Source organism: Trachinotus anak, unplaced genomic scaffold (genome assembly GCF_046630095.1).
Source record: "Trachinotus anak isolate AG129_WGS33_773 ecotype Australia unplaced genomic scaffold, CSIRO_AGI_Tana_v1 ptg000025l, whole genome shotgun sequence".
Classification (NCBI taxonomy): domain Eukaryota; kingdom Metazoa; phylum Chordata; class Actinopteri; order Carangiformes; family Carangidae; genus Trachinotus; species Trachinotus anak.
In genome coordinates this window covers 4970725-4982756 of record NW_027273876.1, presented here as the reverse complement: position 1 = coordinate 4982756, position 12032 = coordinate 4970725, and the positions used below count along the sequence as shown (strand labels likewise).

The 12032-nt window shown below is 39.9% G+C and overlaps 1 protein-coding gene across 14 annotated transcripts in view; it reads left to right on the top strand.

Annotated features, from left to right (window-relative positions):
• Positions 1-12032, top strand: part of rpl38 (ribosomal protein L38) — a 374880-nt gene that overhangs the window by 337524 nt on the left and 25324 nt on the right. The window contains exon 1 of one of the 14 annotated variants that reach the window (XM_071462791.1): positions 2387-2396. The exons of the other annotated variants lie outside the window; for them this stretch is intronic. The gene's annotated coding sequence lies outside the window, so the exon portion shown is untranslated. Of the gene's footprint in view, positions 1-2386; positions 2397-12032 lie in introns of those variants that run through there. 14 annotated transcript variants of the gene reach the window in all.

Here is a 12032-nt window from a genome sequence, read left to right as displayed (position 1 = left end):
TTATTTTATGCACTGAAGTTCAAACAAATGGACAGGAGATGGTACTTAAAATTGCACAGCTCAATTTTTTCACACTCTGCAATGAGAATCATGGGAGAAATGGGAATGGCATGACATGGACAAAAACCTAAAGTACATTATCATGCCGCTGTAGAACACCTTTTTACTGGCTTTGGAGATAATTAGCAAAGGCCCACTACCCATGACAGGATTATCTCAAATACTTTAATTCTTCCAGTGCAGGTTAAGGTCATGATTGATCTTCAGGTCATAAAAGTAACCTTATAAACATTTGTGGGCTGGAACAGTACTGCATTAGCTGGTGCCAGGGACAGACACAGACCTTGATGATAGGATTTTATAGGCAGTAACACACACTGGAGATGTATTGTCATTTATGAGTGATATATGGTCAGCGTTTGTCACAAAGACAAGCTGTTTTTATTTTTTATACATATAGTTTATGTTTTTATTCTAGACTTTATGATATTTTGACAACTTCAAACTTCCTGTCTGCACTATTGAGCAGAACTATATACTTTGAGTTGTAACTTTATAATGAAGCTTAGATTGTTTGCATCCATTTAAACTTTCAAAAAATATACATACACATATACCTACTTGTGGTTAATATATATGCTGCTTTGTTTTAGTGTTTGTGATTTATTTTGTCCATTTTCATGCTGTGTTAATGTTAATGTTATTTTGTCTCTGTAACACAAAAAAGGAGGCTACCTGTCTGGACCAAATTAATATGTCTCATTCTCTCTTGTCTGTGTTTTCTTGAGTGCACTTGGCTTGTTGCATTATCTGTCATTATCTGCCTGTTGGAAGAGCTATGTGTGGGGTTTTTTTTTTTTTTTTTTTTGTTTAAATCAATTTTAATCTGCCTTCCTTGTTTTCTATTTAAAACGAGTGTATGAATCAATGCAATAATCCATATCTGTATGATTTTCCCATCAGACTTTCAGAGCTGGTGCGTCACGTTCAGAGTTTATTTGCCAAACCTATTTGATTGTGATGGGCTTGTCTTTTTTTGCTTAGACAGACATTGTCTTGAACTCAGTCAGCGTGAATGGATTGAATGAAAGTGGGCCTTTCCTAAGGGAATAAGTAAGAGGTTCAACAAAGGCCAACTCTGTGAATTATTAAATCTCTTTATCTCGGCATGGTAACACAGTCCATCATTTGAGAGATGAGGGTTGCGCAACCTTCTCGATGATTAATTTTCCAATTTCGATGGAAAGCTGAGGGGATGAAACCTGAATCAAATGTTTTATATGTTTTCTATGTTTTCTCTCACTTTTGATGTCTTCAGAGACTCATTATGGGCTCTGAATTTCTCTTTGCTCACATTCTACTTTCACAGTCTCACTGAATTTTTTACAAGACCAGAAGATCTTCAGGTGGTACCACTATCTTTAAATCCACTGAGTATGCATTGGTCTGTATCTGTGGTATATCTATACATAATAAATGGAGCGAGACCGAGAATGGCATGTGCTGCACGCTGCAGCACTGTGAGTAAACTCATTATAGTGCCCGAGCATGTGCAGTGTAGCTACTTTTATGACGAAAATACTGAATTGCTATCTTAGATCAAACTGCCTTTTTTTAAAGATTCTTTTGAAATACAAGAGTCTGAATCACAGAACGCATTTAGAGTTTTTTTTTTTTTCCTCTCACTTTTTAATGCTGGTTGCATCTCTGGCTGCAAGAAAAAAACCCTATTTCAGTCCCTGGCAAACTCTCACCCACCACACCCCACACACACACACAAACAACTTGCACGAGCTTCATCTCTCCAAGTATAATTATTTGTAAGAGTGCTTATTAGGAGAAGTTCAATCCACTCTGTCAGTGTTTACACTCTCAAAGCTGATGCAAAAAGCCATTGAGCCAGAGAAGATTCACTATGAAGGACTAGAAGGTCCAACACTCGAGTGCTGTTGTGGTCCGAGTGTGCCCCCATCAGACGTGAGCACTTCCACCTCTCTGTTTACTCCTGGAGTTCAGTGTCTAACAGGCCATGAAATTACATTTCCACTCTGTGAGGAGAGGTCATCTCTTCACAGCTTCACCTGAAGACAGAGAACCAATACAGAGTCAAACTGTCATTTTAATTAGTGTCTGCCATTACTACTATTTTAGTTTATTCACTTACTTGTTGATTGGTTCCCTGTTGGGTTTTAGGAGGTACGATAATTCACACACAGAAATCACCGAATTGAGATCCATTTTTTTTGTTTGTTTTTTTCAGTTCTGTCTGGAAATTTGACTCAAAGAAAGTGCACTGCTCATCCTCAACAAAGAAGAGAAGAATGAGGAAGACAGGGGGCAGTCCTGTCTCCATTTCTGTTCACTTTGTACACCTCAGATTTTCAGTACAACTCTGAATCAAACCATCTGCAGAGGTCTCTGACTACTCTGCATTGGTGGGGTGTATTAGAGATGGGCAGGAGTCAGAGAACTTTTGGCTATTTTTGTGGGATGAACAGCAGAAATCATCCACCGCTAAATGTGGACGAGACCAAGGAGATAATGCATGAGGACTGCGACCAAAGCCATTATCATAATGGGTGAGGAGGTTGGAGTTGTGGAGCATTACAAGTACTCCGGTGTCCACTTGAGCATGAACAACAGACTGGACCGGAGGACCAATGGTGGCTGGGTTTCCATTGCGGTTTTGCGCAAAATATATGCAATTTTTTTTAGAGAAGTTGACAACAAACAATTGCAAATCGTCTGTGATCCCCTTGAGTAATGTTTTGCGAATAAAGCTGGGTTTTCTCCTCTCACGATATTGTTCCAGTTAAACATGGCAACAGATTTCCAGTTGGTTGGAACTGGCTCCCTGGGGCCTGACACGGCAGGTGCCACAACATGAATGCAAAAAAAGTGTTTCCATTGCAATTTTGCAAAATATTGCTTTGCTGAAAAACCACCTCATGCGAGCATTTGAGAGTTTTTTCAAAATTCATATGTTTCCATGACTTGGAAGCTCAGATCTTTCAAGATGGTGGAGATCATGCACCAGTCTGTGGTAGTGAGTGCTATCTCCTGTGCTGTGGTCTGCTGGAGGAGCAGCATCTTTGCCAGAGATGCTGTTTGACACTTTGAGGAGCAGGAGGTCACTGAACAAACTGCTCTCCGTCATGGACAATCCATCCCGACAGCTCTTATCAGATTCCAACCTTTCTTAAATTGAACACTGTATTTATAATCTGTAAACTATTGTTTCTTATCTGTGCACTGCCAGAGTCCACGGTATCTTTAGCTGGACACTGTTGTTTTATCTGCACACTGTTGTTTTTTTCTGACTTATTTATGGTAATGTGGTTTTTGATGTATATATTATATATTTACTCTGCAGTGGCTGCTGTGCTTTTGATATTTTATAGTCAGAATCTATCTATCTATCTATCTATCTATCTATCTATCTATCTATCTATCTATCTATCTATCTATCTATCTATCTATCTATCTATCCTAGCTTAAGCTTCCCCAAAACTGCATCTACTTGGAAGCCCTCCTCACATTCTTAGCAATTTTGTCTATGAGTTGTGAGCTGCTCAACCGAGGAGTGATTTTCCCTTCTTTTACTGTTTCATTTGAATACATTTCAGAGACTTGAAAAGGTAAAACCCTCCAGGATTTCAGAAACAGCAGACACAAGAGAAATATCTGAAAAAATATATATATAAACACATTTTAGCAGGACTTTTTTTTTCTCCTTGTCCCTTTAATCATCTCCTGGACTATGAGATTTATCATGTGACCACTTGGGGAGAGGGTATGGATGGGATAGACTCAAAGTAAGTGTCTACTTTACTCTGCCTTTCTCTCCAAATGTGCCTTCCTCTCACCCTGTGATATGAGGACATACGCAGCAGAAATATAGCTCTACCAAGCATTATTTAGTCAACCACCACACGCACCCAGACAAAATCTGCACCCCTCTCTCCACTGATAAAGCACACCCCCATAACCATCATAACGCTAAACCAAAGAGTAATTGTTTAATAAATCAAAACTGTCAAGTCAGTCTGGTACTGTCAAGTTCAGGCCAGGCTGCAGACCTGTACCACAGCCAAAGAAATCCTCAATCTTTGGATTTAAGTTCTCACATGAAGCTATAACATGACAAGACCTTTCGTGTCAGCTCAGAGACTGTGCAATGTGGCATGATCATAAATGTTGTTATGTTAATTACATATTAATGGAACAATTCTTTTAGACACAAAAGACAGTATGAATTTGCAACACACAAGTCAAGAATAAATTAAGTTGTTTGATGTTGCTTCGAAAGTCTGTTACACCTCATGTGGTTGGGTGTGGTCCAAGTACCAGTAACCACATCCAACAGTGATGTCACAGTGTGCTGGCACACCATGGAGTACACTACTACATCACTGCAGAAAGATGAGAAGTTAAATCACTCGATGTTGGCAAGTACTGTTAAGTTGCTCTTTAAAAATCTTGTTTTCTTACAACAAGCCAAGAAATCTACAAGTGTATTTCAAGTGTTTTCCGATAAAAATCATCTTTTACAACAATTATTTTACAAAATCAATAGGTTTTCTTAATCCTTGTGCAGAAACCTGATTTATCCTTTTCAAGATATGGTTATTTCAACTGGAAAGATATTGAAATGTTCTTCCCTCATTTTGGGGGGGATTTTATGACTCGATTAAGACATTAACTACTAAGATTGGTTTGCCGTGCAGGCTTTAATGTTATTAAAACCTATGGAGGATATATAGAAGCTTAATCATAATTATGACATGATATGCTGCTTACAGCACCAATTCTGACAATGCAGATGTGTCATTCACATAATGTTGGAAATGGAAATTCTCTGCAAGAGAGCAAAGAAAAATATAGTGCAAGAAGCAAAGATGAAAACGGGAACAAGCTGTACAGAATAATCACTTTTGAAAGGATCCCAATAAGACATCCTGATCAGTGAAGATACTTAGTGTGAGTTGGCTATTGATCTTCATTTAGACATCCATCTCAATGAACTGGTTTGAGCCAGTTCAGTATTTCTTCATACAGTACAGATCTTGTCTGATGCAAGTTTCTATCTCATTTGCATGAGGAAAATGTGTGTTGCATGTACTCCCAGGGCAGCCTTTGTCTGCATGTATGAGATTCATTATAGATATAGTATATACATGTTGTGCTTTCATACGTTCCACTCATTGAGCACGTGTTTGTGCCAGATACAAATGATGTTTCTTCCCTTTTGTGTGTGCTTGAAGGAAAGAGCTGATTTCAGCTGAAAATCTTTCGTAGGGATGTTATTCCTTCACTGATCAAATATTCATTGATCAGTTTCGCAATCTGTTGGATGTGTTGTTGTGTCCATTTTCCCTTGTCGCATTCCCTTCACAGCCAGCGTGGTCTTTACTATTCACATCAATGCACAAAGACCTATGCTGCTTTTAATATTTCCAACCACATCATTCAAACTGCCAAACATTAATGAAATACACATACTGTAATATTCAACACCTGTGCTTCGACTCCCTTGGTAGGTCTCACAATCTCCCTTCATATTCTGGTTTCAGGGAAATGGTGATATTCACCTCTGAAGATTACCGGAGGTCATTTTGAGCAGAGGCAAAATAAGACAGAATAGAAATAAGGAGAGGGGCCTCTTAAAAATTCATACTGTGTTTATCCCTGACATGATTTTTCCCTATCACAATGGAAGACAAGACAATGCATAGGCGATAAGATCTATTGGGTTTATTTTCATTGTCTCTGAACTCCCAGTCTCCTCTGAGGCAATGCCCTCTCTCAGCCATGACCTTCTCCTCACTTACATCACAAGTTTTCACTGCAGTTGATTTCTTTCTGTTTCTTACTTTCCTTTATTTTTAATTATACAGGTGCATAACTCGAAAATGCCCTTGGTGCCTGCTGTATGGGGAGAATACAGGTTGGAGCCAAGGTAAGAATCAAGAGAGCTTTTGTCTTAGTGTTAAGAGAAATAAGTTAACATTGGCACACAGCAGTTGGTTGAACACTGAAGTTATTACTGCAGGTCATGGAAATTGAGCTTTATTATATGTTCTTTGTCCAGTTGTAAAACAGTTAAAAGCAGGGAAATTAGCCAGTGTGTGAGATCGTTTGAAATACACATTATGTTTAAGATGTGAGGGTTTGAAACTTGTCAGGGGACTCTGAATTCCCTTTAGTTTCTGAAAACCACCATGCATAACTTATGCAACTTATAAATTTTTCTATGCAAAAGCCTTCACTTAGGAGCAAATAAACCAAGCATTTCACTACTGATATTTTAGCAAATAATTGCTGTCAAGCCAAGTAAAACCTTACTCCACTACTAGAACCAGGGAATAATTAACTCTCAAAAGTGTCATAGCAGCTTCTTCTGCCGTGTGTCAGTTGAATGTGCAAGCAAACATATTTGATTTGGTGTTTGACCCAACATATTTGCAGCAAGCAGACAGTGCTCCCAGTTTCCCCAGCGTTAAATTCTGCTCCACCTCTCTCCCTGTGGGGCAGCAGCACGGCAGCCTGACAGTTTGGCTCTCGGTTATATGGCGAAGTGGTGAAATAACATCATGCCAAAACAAGGGATGTGGAGATGAGACTTGATTTAGACCTTTATCCCATTCAAATCACTGAGGGTAGCTAAATAACAGAAATACCTCTCTGTATAATGCAAAACACTTCAGCTTAAATGAAAACTACAGCCTCCAAAATGACAGTTGAATCAACACCTCATACTGAAAAACTGAGGATTATAACCTTGGTTAAGGTAGGATTTATGGCTGCTGGTTTAGACTGCATTACTTTTAGCTAGGTGTACCTTATCAATGCCAATCAATGAAAAGTCAGGGAAGTCAAGCGAAGAGGGACCCATCAACATCTGTATAAAATTTTGTGTCAATCCATCTCGTATATTTTGAGACATTACCAAAAATCCAAAATGTAAACCTCGAGGCAAAATCAGAGAATCACAAATTCCCAAAATTTCATGGCGATCCATCCAACAGTCGTATGATTTCACTCTGGATAAAAATGGTGGACTGACTAGCCAGGTGGATGTTCTCTGTACCAGAGGTTTTCTCTGGTACGGGTGGTGGTGATTGTTGCTTGACAAGAGTGTTGTCTGTCTTTACATTTACAAGAGGTTATAGTACACCCTTTGAGCAGTGCAACATCTTCAGGCCAGATGGAAGGCTAGCTTGTTAGCATGCTAACTTCTGTGGAATTAAAGACATGATAGAGACAAGAGTTAACATTAATGTTGCTTTACACTTGGTGAGTAAAGGAATGAGGTTTGATGCTGAACTCACAACGTTTCTTCTAGACTAGCAGGTAAACAGTTGTTAATGCTAACGTTTGCTAGCTAGCAATAGAAATACTTTAACATAGATTTGATGTACATTATGTGACTATATGTCAACTGTATTCATTGCTTGTATCTGCGTATATCTATTAATGAGTAATCAATATGCAGTTACCCTCCAAATGCCTCTTATGGACGCTTGGGGCAAACTGTAAGGACTCACTCCAAAAGACTGGGAAACAACAAGCCATAGCACATAAAAGGATTCACTGAATTACCTACAGTAATGACTAGCCCCTTACCTCTGGAGAGCCTAAGAAAAAACAGTCACTCCCTTTCACTGCATCGTCCTGCCATCGTCCCCCATCCTACAACCTCACACTTTACTCCTTTATATAGAATAATGGTCTTTATCACATTTTCAGTTGGGTTTTCTTGTATTGTGTTGTGCACTGAGAGCACACTGTGGAAAACAGAAACAGGCTTCTAATTAGCAGCTCTTCTAGCTCCCATGTCTCAGTTTCCACATTCCACTAAGGGCAGAAGTACTGACCATTCATTGGAGTGAAGATGTTTTTCAGGACAATGAGATAGTGGCTCTCAGTCAGGGGAGGGTTTGTGATTAGGAGAGACCCACATCCGTTTTAAGCATATACTTGAGACCAATTCCAGTGAAGATATTACGTGGCTTTTTTTCTTATCACCAAGAAATGGTCATCTTCTTTGAGGCAATTGTCCCTAATAATTCTTCTTCTGTTGTTATCTGGACATAATTAATCTCCATTAGCAGAGAGAACAGTCCATACAGGCCTATAACCAAGGAAGACCAAAACCAGAAGAACTTAAAATCTTTTGTCCTTAAGGCAACAAGTGGGAGGTCAGTGGGTGAACCTGGCTTTCACTCTATTCTTTCTTTTCGAATCATTTTGATGCTGGCTAAAAGTAATGGATAAACAGTTCAATAGTTGGCTAAAAGTAATCAATAGATGTCTCAAAGGGAAAGCTAAAAGTAATGGATACTGTTAAAAGAAAAGTTAAGTAATGAATGAATTGTGCAATAGCTAAAAGTATAAAACAGTTGAAATAGTTATCTAAAAGTTATCATCAATGGTGGTGTTCATGAAGGGGTTTTAGTTAATCTGACAGGGCTGTGGGCTGCAGCCCGCTAGTGGGATACAAAGGTATTGAAAGTGGGCCAACAAATAATGAGCATAACAGTACAGTTTTGGTGAAAAAATTTAATTATAAAAACATAAATAAGGTTATAGTTTTCAAATGAAATGATCTTTAGAAACAATAAAGTGTTAAAAACTATCAATGTTTTCTAAACCGCTGTGGAGACTGAAGCTTCCTACATGCTTCCCCTGCTGTCAGTTCAGTCCTGAGTGTTCAATCGTTATCATTAAAATAAACAGTATTCTGAGAACGCATTATTGGCCTCCATATTGTTAAGGGGTCATGAGATTTTCAAGTGGGCCATGTGGGTCATGAGTTAGAAAAGGTCTGGAAGGGTTGATTTAGACAATACATTTAAAAAAAGAATATTTTTGGACTCAAACAAACACATGAAACAGCAAAAAGAAAAAAAATTCAGTAAAATAAAATAAAATCCTACATGGTGCAATTTCCACCCCCGTTTACTTCAGACATTGTTTTCCATGCCTTCACCCTGACATTTCGGTTGACGTGCATGTACAATGATTCACCTCAGCTGTAGACAAGCGTGATGCCAGGTGTTTACTCCAGCCTGCAATCAGCTGTCTAGTTTGACACTGAGTCTTCATGATCGTGTCAACAGACGTACATATTGTACGCTACATCAAACACACACACACGCATGCACAAACTCAGAGACTTACACACAGACATACACACACAGACATACACACACACACACACACACACACACACACACCACACAGAGATAGAGCCTACATGGGTTGTTAAGCTTGCATCAGTGGGATAGATCTGTTCGGCATTGAGCCTTGTCATTGCTGTCATCTTAATTTTGGGCTCGGCACATCCCCAAATTGACCCCCCGCCCCCTCCCCCCTCTCCTGCCACCACACACCACCACCACCACCACCACCACCACCACCAACAGCTTCCTCTGTACCATCTTCATCAGAGTGGAAAATGGATGGGACACCAACCACAGACTGTTCCACTTCGAGGTGGTTGTGCCTCTCTCTCCCAATCAACGCAGAGCAAACTTCTTATGACTCCCTTGCAAAATGTCTGGGAAAAAAAAAAAAAAAAAAAGAGACAGTTTTATCTCACTTTTGCAAATGTGCACCCTTCATTTCATCAAGCTCTCCCCTGTGAAATATATCCCTCCTACTCAAGCCAAAGCCTGCAGGGGCCAAAAGCCGGTGAAGTCTCTTATTGAAATTGCCATCTTATCAGACAAAATATCGCCAAGACATCGCTTCACAAATAGAGTGGTAATAAGTCTCGGTCAAGTGAGGTGCCTTATATCAGCCTCCTTAGCGTAAAATGAAGCAGTTTTGCTATGACTCAGATGTTTGGAAGATAAAATGGCATCACAGCGGTGGCCAGCTCTCCAGGCTGCTGCAGGGAACAGCTGTCAGAAACAGTGCTCGATGGGAGAGAGTAAGAGAGAGATAGAGAGAGAACACACACACACACACACACACACACAGAGCTACTAGACCCTATCATAAATTGTGCTATTATACAGTATATTAGATTGTTTTTTATTCTCTTCAATCAAATAGGGAGGAGCACATACAATAACAGAGCAGGAAATTAGTCTGGATGGAAAATTAGTGTCCATACAGAGTGGAAAACATGTCATACTCCTGTCAAGAAATTCATCCAATTTCACAGAGAGTAGAAGAAGAAAGGCGTGATGTTGAACTTTTTAGCACCATCTTTATTGAATTCCAGTCGGTTCTTGAAAACATCTCTGCTCTAAACCCTTGACAACACTGCGGATCAATATCTTAACATGTCTATACACATTTCTGCTCTGTACTTTGAAACATCTGCATTAGGATTTTTTCTTTTTGCCTTTTCCGTATCTGTCATTCTGTCTTTCACCAACGTTCTCACAGTTCAGCCTCTCTCAATGCGCCGTAATTCGGGATATGCTCTAATCTCAACCCACTATCTTCAAAAGGCCATATGCCATGCCTCTCTTTTGGGGCTGCCTAAGATTGCCTCCCGGTAAGCACTTTCTGGGGAGCTCTATGGGGATTGCTGTGTTTGATCTATGCTACCTGGACTACAATGGAGCTGCAGAGGAGGATCCCCTCTCTCTGATCTCTTCCACACACCGACAGCACACTGCGTCTCCCAGTGGGCCGGGCTAATGCCTTCTGAGAAATACAACCTATTTCATAGCAGCTCTATTCCAGCTATTTCAATTCCAATATTCAATGCCTCTAATCCAATTGGAGCTTTGAGATATCTGTGGCTACAGCTAAATCCAAGCAGTGGTTCTCCAGGGTCAGTTCACTGTTGATAAGAAAACCACCCTCATGATGAAACACTGGTCTCGTGCTCACTTTTCTTTGGCAAATCCAGAGGCTTTATTTTAATGAGATCAGTGGTGGAAAGCACATAGGATTTATTGTACTTGTGGTCATTTTGTGGCCAGTTTGCCTGCTATAACTAATCACAGCTGAAAATGAGCTGATATTAGAGGCCTCAGCCTGCAAGAGGCATCGGAGAGCTTTGTTCAGGGTTCAATTTGGGTGTGGGTTTGGCATTAATTACAAATTAATTAAATCATCTTTACCTCTCCTTTAAAAACATCAGCAGAGCTCTGACAACTTTGTGGCTGAAAGGACAGTCTGGAGTGGTATCTGAAATTAAGGTTAATCCCAACAGTAATGTTGCTGATAGAACTTGCACATAATTTAGGAATGTAGTGCCACCACCCAATACAAAGGGCAGATGATGGTGTTTGGGCACTGGAAACTTTTAGAAGGATGTTGCAAAAAGCATGGCCAGCAGGCCGGAGAAGGTGCTCAAAAAGGTGAAACTTAACCAAAAATTAACCAAATACTACAAAACAGAAGAAAAATGAATCCTGGAAAATTCAACACAAAGCCATAACAACAAAAACTGCAGCCTCACAGCAAGCTGTCACCTGCCCTATCTGAATGGCAGGCATTATATCGTCTCCTTCACCTAACTGGAGCAAACCATTAGCTCAGGTAAGTATGTGGGTGAGCTAAACAAATGCCCAGCACACCAACCCCACACAACTGCTACACACTGGATTCTTGTTACCGCTGACAATTCCCAAACTACGATAAGCACCCAGTCTCAATCCCAAGTGCTCCAGTTTCACCCCGCTGTCATCTCCTGCAGAACAGTTTTACACATCTTCACCCCTATTAATAAATCCCAGTCACCCAGTCCTGAGAGGACCTGATAACACACACCTGTTTCCCCTCTCCCTGAGTGAGCAGCTGATTAACCCCACTCACCCAGACATCTGAAAATATACAAAATGGGCTGAACTGCACTCAAGAAAATATCTCAAAACTAACATACTGAATAATCAAAACCCCAAAAATGTTACTAAAATACTGATACTCCCAACAGTGATAATGACAAAACAACGATAATGTAGGGGATCAGGGCTGAAAAGGGGGATGGAGCAACCTTTTCACAAGGAAATTGTTCTCTCATATTGGAATAAGACAGAATCTTGAACTTGGAAGAACTTGTAAGG